Source organism: Palaemon carinicauda, chromosome 14, assembly GCF_036898095.1.
Source record: "Palaemon carinicauda isolate YSFRI2023 chromosome 14, ASM3689809v2, whole genome shotgun sequence".
NCBI classification, from domain to species: domain Eukaryota; kingdom Metazoa; phylum Arthropoda; class Malacostraca; order Decapoda; family Palaemonidae; genus Palaemon; species Palaemon carinicauda.
In genome coordinates this window covers 85,533,619-85,548,618 of record NC_090738.1, presented here as the reverse complement: position 1 = coordinate 85,548,618, position 15,000 = coordinate 85,533,619, and the positions used below count along the sequence as shown (strand labels likewise).

The 15,000-nt window shown below is 38.4% G+C and overlaps 1 pseudogene; it reads left to right on the top strand.

Moving 5' to 3' along the window:
• Nucleotides 1–15,000, top strand: part of LOC137652857 (KRAB-A domain-containing protein 2-like) — a 29,622-nt pseudogene that overhangs the window by 5,640 nt on the left and 8,982 nt on the right.

Here is a 15,000-nt window from a genome sequence, read left to right as displayed (position 1 = left end):
CAGGGACAGACTGCTCAGTCTTCACTACTAATGCAACCAAGGCATGATCTGATGCCCCGACTGGAGAACCAACCTTACTAGTTATAACGCCAGGGGAGTTAGTGTATACGAGGTCCAAGAAATTAGCAGACCTGTGAGTAGCTTCATTTATGATTTGCTCACAGCCTGATTCAGAGGCAAAGTCTAAAGCTCTTAAGCCATGGTTATTGGTTGGAGAGATAGAACTTAACCACTCCCTATGGTGAGCATTAAAATCACCGATAAAGACAAAAGAAACCTTGCTACCATCTTCTTGTATCTTTGCCATAATGGTAAGAAGACAATCGAAGATAGAATCATCCATGTCTGGAGGATTCCGGTAGATGGAATAAAAATAAAAGTTTTTATGCCTGACACAAACTTTTATTAACTGAATCTTATGACATCCATATATATATATATATATATATATATATATATATATATATATATATATATTTATATATCTACTGTATATATATATATATATATATATATATATATCTACTGTATATATATATATATATATATATATATATATATATATATATATATAAATATATATATACATATATATATATATATATATATATATATATATATATATATATATGTATATATATGTATATATAATATGTATTTATGTATATATATATATATATATATATATATCACTGTATATATATATATATATATATATATATATATATATATATATATATATATCACTGTATATATATATGTATATATATATATATATATATATATATATATATATATATATACATATATTTATATAAATATATATATATATATATATATATATATATATATATATATACTTATATATACATATATATATATATATATATATACATATATATATATACTTATATATACTGTATATATATATATATATATATATATATATATATATATATATATATATATATATATATATATATATATATATATATATATATATATATATATATATACAAAATATATAATCTAGAGAGAGAGAGAGAGAGAGACAGAGAGAGAGAGAGAGAGAGAGAGAGAGAGAGAGAGAGAGAGAGAGAGAGAGAGAGAGAGAGAGAGAGAGAGAGAGAGAGAGAGAGAGAGAGTTTATTTTTCTTCAGCGAGAGTTATGGTGAAACTCCCCATGTGGTAATAAAGTCTTCCTATGTAAATAGGTCCACAAAGACAAACAATCCTGCATTAATATTTCTTCAGATCTCAGAATACAACTGGGAAGAGAATACGTTAATCCTTACTGAGGATTTGTTGTTATGATTAAACGTGTTATTTTCACTATCTTATTTTTTTCAGTTATCATTATCATTATATTTTTATTATTATTATCATCTTTATCAACATTACTACTATCATAATTTTTATTATTACTAAACTATGTATTGTAATAATTAATTTGGAATGCAGAAGCGAAACCATGAATAAATGAAACTATGTTATGATATATTTTGGGAAAATAAAAAAATATAAAGGAAAGATAAACAAATCAACCAAAGATAAAGATATGCCTATACATTCAAAGGCTTATAGAATTAGAAAGGAATATATATCATAATACAAATCCCTTATTGATTTTTTTCCAGTATACAATGAAAATATTACATTATTCAACCGTTATCAGATATGTCAATATTTAAGCTCCAAATCTGTATAATACAGAGTATTTCAAATAAACTGTATATTCTTATAACTTTACTTAGTTTGTTGTATTAAAAAAGATACTACTAATGAGATTTTTAACAAATATCTCTATAAATCAGTACAAGGCTAAACCTGAAGGTGATTGTGCTATTTTTTTTTTTTTGGTCATGAATTTTGACATTCCTCAATACAAAATAATCGTATTTCAATACTTGTTGCAAAATATAATAAAAAAAAAACTTTCTATTACACTGTAATTTACTTATATTTGATTCTAACAAGAAAACATAACAGAATATACTAGATTTACGTGTTTTTATTTTCTTGTAAGCGAACCAAGGTAGAATGTAAAACTACTATATGAAAGAATGTCCAAAAAACTCTTAGAACGCAAAGGTTGCTCGTCATGAGACTGAATTTCCCTCTATATAAATTTTACCGTTTCTGGGTCGACCTGTGGCGGCCGGTGAAAAGAGTCCTTCTTATATACCTTTTCTGATAAAACCTTCCAATTATACCAGAGAAAGATAAAAGCATGGAATGCTGAGGTTACAACCCTCGCGCGAGCACCTTCTGGGTGTCGTGTATAAAGCAAAGGCGCGTGAAATCCACTATTCAAAGGTTGTCTTCCATTTAGTTAATTCCTTCGTCAAAGGGATGGGCCGATACAAAGGTCCTAGCCAACCCATCAGCACCACACCACCCACGCCCCGACGCGAGCGCTATCTGAACAACATCCTTCTTTTTGGACTTCGTCAGTGTGATATTTTTTGTGGTGCTCTCAGCTTTTTTAACATTCGTGAATTTATTTCGTCATGTCCGAAGCTCCATCTTCACACATTCCAATGTTAAGTACCATAGTTTGTTTTGACAGATTTTTATAGTACCGGGCTTTTGTTTTATATCCAGTATAGTCTGTTTTATTATTCCCGTCTGGCCCTTCACGGCGGCCATTGTTTGTTCACTTGTCTTGGGAATTCATCTTTGTCTGCCCGTTTAGTACCCTGTCACTTAGGTTCTTGGTTAAGTCCCTGGCCTTATGCCTTTGGAACTGTTATTATTTTTGCGTTATTATTCTCATGGTACTTTTTGCTAGCAAGTCCAGCCTACGAACAAGATAGCGTTCTAGCTTTGTTATTGTTTAGTACCTGCCCCTCCGGGGCGTTCGTCACTCGACTTTGCTATTTATTTTAGGTTTTAGCAGATGCTATTCTTTGTTCGTAGTCTTATCTTGATGTACATTTTTATTTTATACGTTTATAATAGTGTTGTGTGATTATTAGTCCTGATATTGTGTCTAAGGGAGCGAGAGCTTGGGGTTCCGTTTTCTGTTCGCAGTCACGAGTTACCCCTTTCACTCGTTTTCTTTCTTAGCTCCGGTGGGTGAGCGGATTTCCCGTTTTCCGTTTTGTGCGTTCAACGGGTTCTCCCTCCCTCACCTCTCCCCCTACGGGTGTATGATAACTTACGAGTTATTTATTTTTGGTTACTTTTCAATAGTTAGCGTTATTTTAGGTCCGTGTTTCGTCCTCTCCCCATTACGGCTCGGGAGTAGTTATGAACGTTTTTCCACTCCGCCTTGAGTTCTACTCAGCATTGAAGGATTCTCAATGACTTTCGTTCTATTGTTATATTTATATATTGTTTACTACATAGGACGGGCTTCATATTGTTTAGATACGACCCTCCGGTGGCCCTTACTGCGGTCTCAGGCTACGGCCATATCCACAATAGCCATTGTTATTACAATTATGTTATTATTCACAATAATTATTCAGGACCTTTCTTCTCCCTCCGGCTTCACCGGAGATCGTAAATACGCTTTACTATGATCTAAGCCTTAGCCTTTAGCTGCGGCTTGGCTTTTATATCTTTCACAATTGAATTATTAGCCACAATTGAATTATTCAGGACATCTCATTACCCTCCGGCTTCACCGGAGGTCGTCCATACACTTCACACTTATATTTGCCTTGCCTTTAGCTAAGGCTGAATTATTCAGGACATCTCATAACCTCCCGCTTCACCGGAGGTCGCCCATACACTTCACACTTATATTTGCCTTGCCTTTAGCTAAGGCTGGTGTTTATATATATTTTAAGGGCATGTCACTGCTTCCCCGACCCTCAGAGGTCGGCATATTGCTTTAAGTTATTTATCCTTCTGTCATTAACAGACATTAGGTGAATTACAATTATACAAACAATTGAATATTAAAGTGCCAACAATGGTATAGGGCGGTTTCATCTTAAAAGTGATATTCAGATATTGGAGCTTAGGGAATTCAGTGAGTGCCGGAGTTCTATAATAATAGGGTTTTTTAACCCCTTATCAGAGTTTCAAGAAACACCAGACTCATGTCTCCTTTCTTTTACAGAAGGTCCGTTGTACTACCGAAGGATCCCCTGCCTCGTTCAACGACCCCGTTGGGCATGATCTCTGTCGGTTTCATGCGCACTGCTCCCTCCCCTTTATCTGGGAACCGGGCCAGGCCCAATACATGGTCTGGTTCCCGGATTTGTGCTCGCTCTGTTACGAGCTGTCGTCAATTCTACTGAACGATGATGTAAGTGGGTTTTCCGTTTGTTCCTTATTTCTCGTTGGCAGACACTAATTTAGCCATGAATATGATATACACGGTATATTTTGGAGAGCAAACCCCCTCCTGCATCACTAATCACTGCAAATCTTACAGGCCGATGATGTCTCTCTTCGTTCAGCAAGGGCTACTCTTCGTCCGTGGGTGTCGGGCTTCGGCAGGAATGCCCCGTCTGGCGCACCCTATCTCCTCGATGGAGACAAGGCCTCCCGCCTCTTCCCAGGCTCGACTACTGCTGCAGTCTCACCTGACCTTGCTGCCCCCTTAATTGAAGAAGTCAGGGCCACCATTTCCGCGGAGGACGAACCCCTCGTACCGCTGGACGTGGCAGATCTGGATATAGACGTAGAACCCAGGGACGAGCAGGTAAGTGGTGCCGAGTTGGTGGAAACCCTTTTCTCTCCTACTCCCTCTTCTACCTCTTCCTTTCTAGGTTTTGATAACTCTAAGGCTCCTCCTCGGGATCCCTCTGCCTCCGTACGACCCAAGGTGAAGCCACTTCGAACTTATAAGACTTCAGCTTTGCCAGTATCAACGTCACCGGTCCCCGGACCCTCGACAGCTCCTGATATTCATATTGCTCCTCGTAAAACCACGACTCCTAAGAAGTCTAAGTCTACCAAATCCAAGACAAAACCAACGGGTGGCTTTCAGGTACCCTGGGGCGATCTCGTCCCCATCGAACTGGTCAGAGATTTGGTCAGAGAACAAATTCAACATCACTCTGGGGCGATGACAGAGATTAAGGATATGATGGCTACTCTGATCCGCGCCGGAACTCAGTTTCCTCCCCCTTCTGCCCCAGACGCATCGAAGCTACCGCCCTTCGATAAAAACAATCCTTGGCGGTTTGCCTTGCATGCCCCATTCTTAGATGGTTCCCTAACTCTGGAGGGCATAGGCACCCTCCCTCTAGAGGACCTGGAGGTCTACCCCCGGGCCTAGAATTCCCGTTCAATGATTTCGTACGTTTAAAGGAACATGCATTGGTCCGTATGAACAAGGTACCGAAGGAAACGGTGATATTTCCAAAAGAGCAGGCCCAGGCTATCTGGGCCAGAACACTATCAGAGTGGGGGTGTATTAACTCCAAGCTCACCCCACACAAAGGTGCCTACACTATTTTTACGACAGTGGCCTCCATCTCTTTGCCGCTCATAGAAAAAGTCACAGAGCTGACTATACAGGCCATCAAGGAAGGCTCTTCCATGCCGGCTCTCAAAGAGATGGACCCCACCTCTTTGCTTATTCCGGGTACCTCTGCAACCTGGGATGCCGCGGCTTCTACCTTCACAGTGGGGAAGCTAGACCCGGACTGTGCCTCTACTCTTTTCTCTGAGAAGCTTCCCAGATTAATAGAGAGTCTTCTCAAAACTGAGTGCGAGACCCGTACTAGGCTAGCTAGGTCCCTCCAATCCATCACCTCCATGAGTCCCTAGCATCTCTTTACCCAGAGGAAACGCTGTTCAGAGTCGCCACAAAGAACCAGCTGCTGTCCTACCAAATAGACCTCCATGACTTCTGGTCAGCTCGAGTTAATTGCAGGAAGTTCGTTCTGTCTGAGGCCTCCATCAGACATGAACCGAACAGGCTGATAGCCTCCTCCTGCTGGGGTAAGACCCTCTTCCCTCAGACCGAGGTGGATAAGGTTCTTCAGGACGCGGCGAGGGCAAACCAAAATTTGCAGGTAAGGTGGGGCCTCTCAGCCAAAAAGAGGTTCGAACCCCAGAGACACACGTTCTTCAAGAAGAAGCAGAGGTTTAGTCCTTACAAGACTGCCCGGGGTACCTCATCCCCACAGTCTTCCGCTGCCTCGACTTCTCGACAACAGGCGCCTCCTCAGCAGGTAGTCTACCTCGCTGCTCCCCCTGGTACACAGCCCAACCCCTCTTGGATGTCCTCTCCTGCATACAACCCTGCCTACGAATCCTCCGGTTCCTTTCGTGGATCCAAAGAGGGAGTTTCAGAGGTAGAGGACAGTTCCGCCAACGCGGCGGGCCTAGAGCAAGGGGTGCCCGCGGAGGGAGGGGCCCTAAGTTCACTCCCTCCAAATGATGTGATGCCGGTAGGAGGGAGACTTTATCACTTCCGAGACCATTGGACCTTCAGTCCATGGGCTCATAGCATAATATCCAGGGGCTTGGGTTGGAAATGGTCACAGGGATCCCCTCCTCCACCAGTGACCTTCTTCCAGAGACCCACTCCCATCCTGAAAGAGTACACCGCAGAGTTACTCAAGAAGAAAGCAATCAAACGGGTTCGATCCCTGAAATTCCAAGGCCGCCTGTTTACAGTCCCGAAGAAAGACTCGTCGGCGTTGAGGGTAGTTCTGGACTTGTCGAAGCTCAACTGTTACATCCTTTGCGACAAGTTCCGTATGCTGACTATCTCTCAGGTACAGACCTTACTTCCCCGTGGGGCCGTCAACACCTCTATCGATCTTACCGACGCCTATTATCATGTCCCAGTAGCTCGAAACTTCTCTCCTTACCTAGGCTTCCGTCTCGGCAAGAGAGCCTTTGCATTCAAAGTCATGCCCTTCGGTCTCAGCATTGCCCCCAGGATATTCACGAAACTGGGGGAGACCGTGCTCGAGCAACTCAGACACCAAGGGATACAGATCATCACCTATCTGGACGATTGGCTCATTTGGGCCCAGTCGCACCAGGAATGCAACAGAGCTACGTTGAAGGTACTCCATTTTCTCGCCAAACTGGGCTTCCAAGTCAACCTCCGGAAGTCCCGCCTACAACCATCAAGCCACTTCGAATGGTTAGGCATCCGTTGGGACCTTTCAAAGCACAGGCTCTCCCTTCCTCCCAAGAAGGTAAGGGAGATAGCTTCCAAGGTCAGGAACTTTCTCAAACACAAACAGGTGTCCAGAAGAGCTTTAGAACGAATCCTCAGCCTTCTCCAATTTGCCTCACTGACCGATCTTCTATTAAAAGCCAAACTCAAAAACATCAATTGAGTTTGGAGAAAGAGAGCGACAATACCTTTAAGAGACAAAACCTCGAAGATCCCCTCTGTCTTGAAAATGAGACTACAACCATGGTCCGAACGGAGGAACCTCTCCAAATCGGTTCCTCTACAGTTCCCCTCTCCACAAGTGACAATTCATACCGACGCGTCTCTGAGTGGATGGGGGGGTTACTCCCAACATCAGATGTTTCAGGGCTCTTGGTCACCCGCCATGAGGCAGTTCCATATCAATGTTCTCGAAGCCATGGCGGTGTTTTTGACCCTGAAGAGAATCTCTCCTCCGAGGTCGACCCACATCAGAGTAGTCTCAGACAGCACGGCCGTAGTCCACTGCCTCAACAGAGGGGGGTCCAAATCACCCAACCAGAATCAGATCCTGGTCACTATCTTCGCCTTGGCAGCCGACAAAGACTGATTCCTGTCAGCAACTCACCTAGCAGGAGTCCAGAATGTGATAGCAGACTCATTATCCAGGACGAGCCCACTGGAATCGGAGTGGTCACTGGACATGCACTCCTTCCGGTGGATACTCAGGCTGGTTCCAGGTCTCCAGGTAGATCTATTCGCGACCCGACTCAATCACAAACTCCCATGTTATGTGACACCGAACCTGGACCCTCAGGCTTATGCCATGGACGCATTAACCCTGGATTGGAACCATTGGCAGAAGATCTACTTATTCCCTCCAGTGAATCTTCTACTGAAAGTCTTGCACAAACTCCGCTCCTTCACCGGGCCGTGGCTTTAGTGGCACCTCACTGGCCAAAGAGCAGTTGGTTTCCTCTCCTCCTCGAGTTGAAACTCCGTCCCTTCCGGATCCCATTCCCCAAACTGACCCAAGTGGTCCAAACTCGGACTGTGTCAGATTCCTCAAGGATAGCCAAAACCCTAACTTTGTGGATTTCATGAAGTTTGCGGTTCGTAGGGATGCAAACATCGACCCAGATAATGTCCTCTTTATAGAATCAGACAAAGGGGACTCTACGATTCGCCAATATGATTCGGCAGTTAAGAAACTAGCAGATTTCTTAAAGAATTCAGACCATTCAGTTATGACTCCTAATTTAGCCATCTCCTTCTTTAGGTCCATATTTGACAAAGGCCTAGCAGCTAGCATTATAACCACCATTAACTCAGCTCTGAGGAAAGTCTTCCTGGTTGGGTTTAACATTAACCTGGCGGAGTCTTATTTCTCGTCTATTCCAAAAGCATGTGCTAGGCTTCGACCTTCGGTTCGTCCACAAAAGGTCTCTTGGTCTCTAAATGATGTCCTCAAACTGGCCTCCGACACGGACAACGAATCCTGTTCCTATATCACTCTTCTTAGGAAGACTTTATTTCTAACAGCTTTGGCCTCGGGTTCTAGAATCTCAGAACTAGCAGCTCTCTCACGAAACTCAGAAAACATGGATTTCCTCCCTTCAGGTGAAGTACTTCTTTCTCCAGACAGGGCGTTCCTAGCTAAAAACGAGGACCCCCAAAATAGGTGGTCCCCTTGGAAGATTATTCCTCTTCTCCAAGATACTTCTCTATGTCCGGTCACCACTCTCAGGGCCTTTTTAGCCAGGACTGCTACCCGATCGTCTGGCCCCTTGTTTATCAGAGAACAAGGAGGCACCATTTCCATACGTGGTATTAGGCAACAGATCCTATACTTCATTAAAGAAGCCAATCCGGGATCATTTCCCCATGCTCATGATATCCGGTCGGTAGCTACCTCCATCAATTATTTCCAGAATATGGACTTTGATCACCTTAAAAAGTACACGGGTTGGAAATCTCCTATGGTCTTCAAATGCCACTATCTAAAGAACTTACAGGCTCTTAAATACCCAACGGTTGCAGCTGGGAGCCTTATCTCTCCCCAGTGATCTTTTGTTCTTCCTTTCATCCATCTCTTTTCTTCTCCCTCCTACCCGCCACTCGCACCACGACGCCGCTTCCTTGGTGGTTCGTTAGCCCTAAGTCTATTACATATTAGGTTAATATGATTGTAACTATTATTGTTTACCGTAGTTATAGGGTTGGGATATTCTTAGCCATGTCAGTTTTGTTGCATGTTTGCTCTGATGCTCAGAGGCTTCCCTGTTATCATGTTTGTTTAACCTTACTCTCACTATACCCTGTGGCTAGTTTATGTTTTATGCTTACTTACTTTAATTTTATATGATTTTCTTTACATGGTGTTGTTTCTCTCCCCTCATTAAATTAGTAGTTATTGTTGGGCTTGGAAGGCATTCTCTGGTACATTTTCACCGGCCGCCACAGGTCGACCCAGAAAAGGGATTTTGACGAAGGAAAAATCTATTTCTGGGGAGAGACCTGTGGCGCCTGGTGAAACCCTTCCCCTTTATTTTACACGATCCCACCCTTTCCTTTCCAAGCCATCATGGCCAATACAGAAGGATGTTGTTCAGATGGCGCTCGTGTCGGGGCGTGGGTGGTGTGGCGCTGGTGGGTTGGCTAGGGCCTTTGTATCGGCCCATCCCTTTGACGAAGGAATTAACTAAATGGAAAGCAACCTGTGAATAGTGGATTTCACGCGCCTTTGCTTTATACACGACACCCAAAAGGTGCTCGCGCGAGGGTTGTAACCTCAGCATTCCATGCTTTTATCTTTCTCTGGTATAATTGGAAGGTTTTATCAGAAAAGGTATATAAGAAGGACTCTTTTCACCAGGCGCCACAGGTCTCTCCCCAGAAATAGATTTTTCCTTCGTCAAAATCCCTTTTTTATTCAATACCCGGTAGGCTGAAATGCAATCAACCTTTCTTACCACGTAATACTTCTACACATGTAACCATTTGGGTTTCTTTTTCACTATATAACTTTCCGTCAGTAAGGCCAGGAGGACTTTGACTACATTTTGAGAACAGTTTAAATGCAGCGTTCTTCTTTTTCTTTCATGGAACAAGTGGGTAACTATGACGTTCATGTATTGGGAAGCAATATACAGTGCTGTTGATTTATTGGCCGCGGTTTCGAAAATTCTAAGTAGTGAACCATTTATGCATATATTGTATATACTGTATATACTGTATACCGTATATATATATATATATATATATATATATATATATATATATATATATATATATATATATATATATACTGTATATATATATATATATACATATATATATATATATATATATATATATATATATATAGATATACATATACATATATATATATATATATATATATATATATATATATATATACATATATATATATATATATATATAATATATATATATATATATATATATATATATATATATATATATATATATATGCATACATTCATACATACCTACACACACACACACACACATATATATATATATATATATATATATATATATATATATATATATACAAACACAAACACACACACACCTATATATATATATATATATATATATATATATATATATATATATATATATGTATATATTGACTTTATTAATTATTTTCGTAAATAAAAATAATCATTTGGTGTCACTTCCGATTAAACATTTTAGTAGTATTCATAAACTCCCATTTTATGTTTATTTCTATGATGGTGATTAATGCACGTTATCCAAGCCTCAATTAAGGACTAGTTAATTAACTCCTAAATCACTAATTTTGTTTTATGGATAGTAAAACCTACTTTTCTTTCGTCAATGTAATGGAAAGAGTTCGAACTCGTTGAATAAGACTTGACATCAATGTATAGAAAAGTGAGAGAAAATTGAAGATTTTCTTTTATTCCAATTGATTCAGATGAAGTCTGAATGGAGGCAGAGAAGTTTACGATGAGTATTTATGAAAACTTGATGCTAAATTGGATGCGGTAATAGAAACGATGCATTGTCGAATTTATTTGATATATTCGTTATGAATTATGAAGGTACTTTAAGAAAATTATCCTCTAAAATACAGATGCAATTAAAAGTTGATAAACAATGAGGATATCATTATTATTACTTTATATTTTTTAGATATTATATTGGAGGGAGTTTTATATATTTTCTAGATATTGCAATTATTTGTCCAATAACCAATACACATACAAATAAAAAAGAATGTCCTCTCCAAATTTTCTTCAAAACAGTAATTACCATAAGACTCCAATCAAATTAAAGAGAAGAACCGTTGAATATACACATGCAATTGTCATCCTTTATGAGATCCCTTTGAGGCCCATAAATAATTATGTAGTCGTTAAATAAAGTTAATTGTTTCAGGAACTGCCAACCATCAACCCTCGTTCACTCCTGTCTCAATATTCTTAAATAAATCTTATCCTGAAGCTTTTCTTACCTTTTAAGGATATGAGAACATACGTAACTCACCCCAGGACCAAAAATATTGTAGTTACAGTTATATTTGGATATTTTTCTTATTTTAGCAGAAGGGAAGAAAGGTAAAGATTTCACTTCATTAAGAGAAGTAGAGAAAGCATTCAAGGGCACGAAAAGAGGCAAAGCAACAACTGATTTAGTAATAAATGGAGATGATTTCATAGTAGTAAAACTTGCTGAGCTTTATATAAAATGTCTGCAAGAATGCTCTATGCCTAAAGCTTGGAAAAAGATTTATCATTATATTAATTCACAGAAAGGGAGACTGAAAGGACCTGAAAAGTTAATGCCCAATAAGTTTACTCTGAGATCATATTAGGCCAAATAAAAAGACAGCTAGACTTAAATTAACCGAGAGATCTGGCAGGCTTTAGAGGCGGGTATTCAACAAATGACCATATTGATATTATTGTTGTTACTTGCTAAGCTACAACCCTATTTGGAAAAGCAGGATGCTATAAGCCCAGGGGACCCAACAGGGAAAATAGCCTAGTGAGGAAAGAAAACAAGGAAAAATAAAATATTTTAAGAAAGGTAACATTAAAATAAATATTTTCATATGAATTATAAAAACTTTAACAAAATAAGAGGAAGAGAATCTAGATAGAATAGTGTGCCGAGTGTACCCTTAAGCAGGAGCACTCTAACAGTGGAAGACCATGGTACAGAGGCTATGGTACTACCCAAGACAAGAGGAAAGCAGGCACTGCACAATTACAGTGGAGTAGTTAACCCCTTGGGTGAAGAAGAATTGTTTGGTTATCTCAGTGTTGTCAGGTGTAAGAGGACAGTAAAGAATATGCCAGACTTATGCCGTATGTGTAGGCAAGGGGAAAGAATATAGAGAAGGATCCAATGTAGTACTGTTTGGCCAGTCAAAGGACCCCATAACTCTCTAGCACTAATATCTCAACGGTAGGCTAGTGCCCTGGCCAACCTACTACCTATTCAATCAACCAGATAATGAATATGATAAACCACTATGTATGATTCTGTTAAAATAGCAGAAGTAATGAAAGCCCTTCATAGACAAGGGATAAATGAATCTCATGTTAGAACACTTGAAAATATCTATACAGGAAGTACAGCAATCCTAAAACTACATAAAGATAGTGAGAAATTCCAGTTAAGAAAGGAGTTAGATAGGGAGACTCCCATCTCTCTTAAATCATTCACAGCGTAACAACTTAAGGTTTGCAGATGACATAATTCTGTTTAGTAAATCATGAGAGGAATTCTAAAACATGGTAGAAGATTTAAAACAAGAAAGCAAAAACGTAGGACTAAATATCAATGGGAATAAAACTAAGATAATGTTCAATGAAAATGCAGAGAAAACAAATTAAGGTTATGAACTAAACTCTAGAGATTGTCAATGAATATTCGTAGTTTGGACAGGCAGTATGTGTTTCCCTAGGGCATGATGCCAGTATTAAAAAAAAACGCTAAGCATAGGATGGAGAGCTTTTGGGATACAAAATGAGATTATGATAGGTAAAATGCTACTTTCACTAAAAACTAAAGTATTTAATCAGTTGGTCGTACCAGTATTAACTTATGCACTATAAACGTTGAGCTTTAACGAAGTCTTATAACATGAGGTAATTATAACTCAAAGAGCTATGGAAAGAATAATAATGGAAATAACATTAAGAGACATAAAAAGAGCAACGTGGATATCGAGAGCCAACAAAGTGGAGGACTTTTAACAACAAGAAATAGAAAAAAAAAATGGACATGATTAGAACATAAAATGAGAATGACAGGAAATCTATAGACATTAATTATAACAGATTGGGCTCCCAGAGACTGCAAAAGAAGCAGAAGAAGGAAGAGAAGACAAAGAATGGACGAAATAAGAAAATCTGAGGGTATTGACTGGCATAAAAAGAACAAAAAACAGACGCACGTAGGTAGACATATTTAAGGCCTCTGTTCTGTAATTAACTAGTAACAGCTGATGATGATGATGTTTATGAAGATACATATATGCACACACACCCGCACACACACCCACACACACACACACACACACACACACACACATATATATATATATATATATATATATATATATAATATATATATATATATATATATATACATAAACCAAATTAAGCATAATATAAAGCATTTATTACATCGTTTTAATTTTTAATTTTTCATCCAAATTTTTATTTTCTTATGGAAAAATAAGAGATGATCATAAAACTTAAAAAAGGAATCATTAAAAACAAACTGCTGACTAAAAATTAGAAAAGATAAAAGCATTCAATTTTCATTTTTGAATTATAATGAAAGATGTTATTGCTAATTCACGCTAAAAAAATAACTGTAAAAAAATCCTTGATAAATCGATAACATTTAATCAAGCTTCAATATTGGTAGACATTCCTTTTGATCGTTCGGCTGCAATAAAAGATTTTGAATATGAGTATTGCTTGAGTTTCTGTCAGTTTCGGATAGTTATAATTACTGATACAAAATATTTCTAATATAGTGTTTCCATTCTATGAATACAAATAACCTATCGAAATAATATTTCACTATGTCATTTACTGAATTGTCCTTTGCTCTTTTAGGTGATTGAATGAGCAAACAGCTATTCGAAAACAGTTTACCCTAATAGCGTGTTCCTATTGGCCCAGACAATCAAGAAGTAACGCTCCAGATGTTCTTAGCAAGTATTTTGCTAGCAATAAAACCTCACTAACCCCATCTATTGATACACACATATGTATCTATCTATCTATCTATCTATCTATCTATCTATCTATCTATATATATATATATATATATATATATATATATATATATATATATATATATATATATATATATATATATATGAAATATTAGATGTATCATGACAGTTGTAATAAATCTTAAAGGGTGTTCTAGACTATAGTAAGAGCAAAATTGGATTGGCATAGCAGGAGAGGGTCAGAATTACCAATACTTCCAGTGGGGATAATATTCTATAATGAAAGTAAATGGTGATTTAGATAATATGTTAATGAAAAAATATTGATATATCTTGATTACCATTTCACCATCTTTTAAAATATTCATAAACAAATTATTTAGTATGATTCCTCTCCTTATAAAGTCGAAAGGTTTGCCTCCCCTAATCCTCCAGTAGAAAGGGATGTAAACATTACATTCTTTTAACTTTTTATAATGCTAAAATTTCAAACAATAAAACGAGTTAGTCCATGTCTAGTTCATATAAATAGTTTTAGGTTTTAGGTGCATTTATGAAGGAAGCTCATTTACGAAGGCTGTGTTGAGGGCACGAGATTATTTACAAACACTTTCATCTAGAAGAGTTATTCGCAGACGATAATCTATATATAGAAATATATCATAAA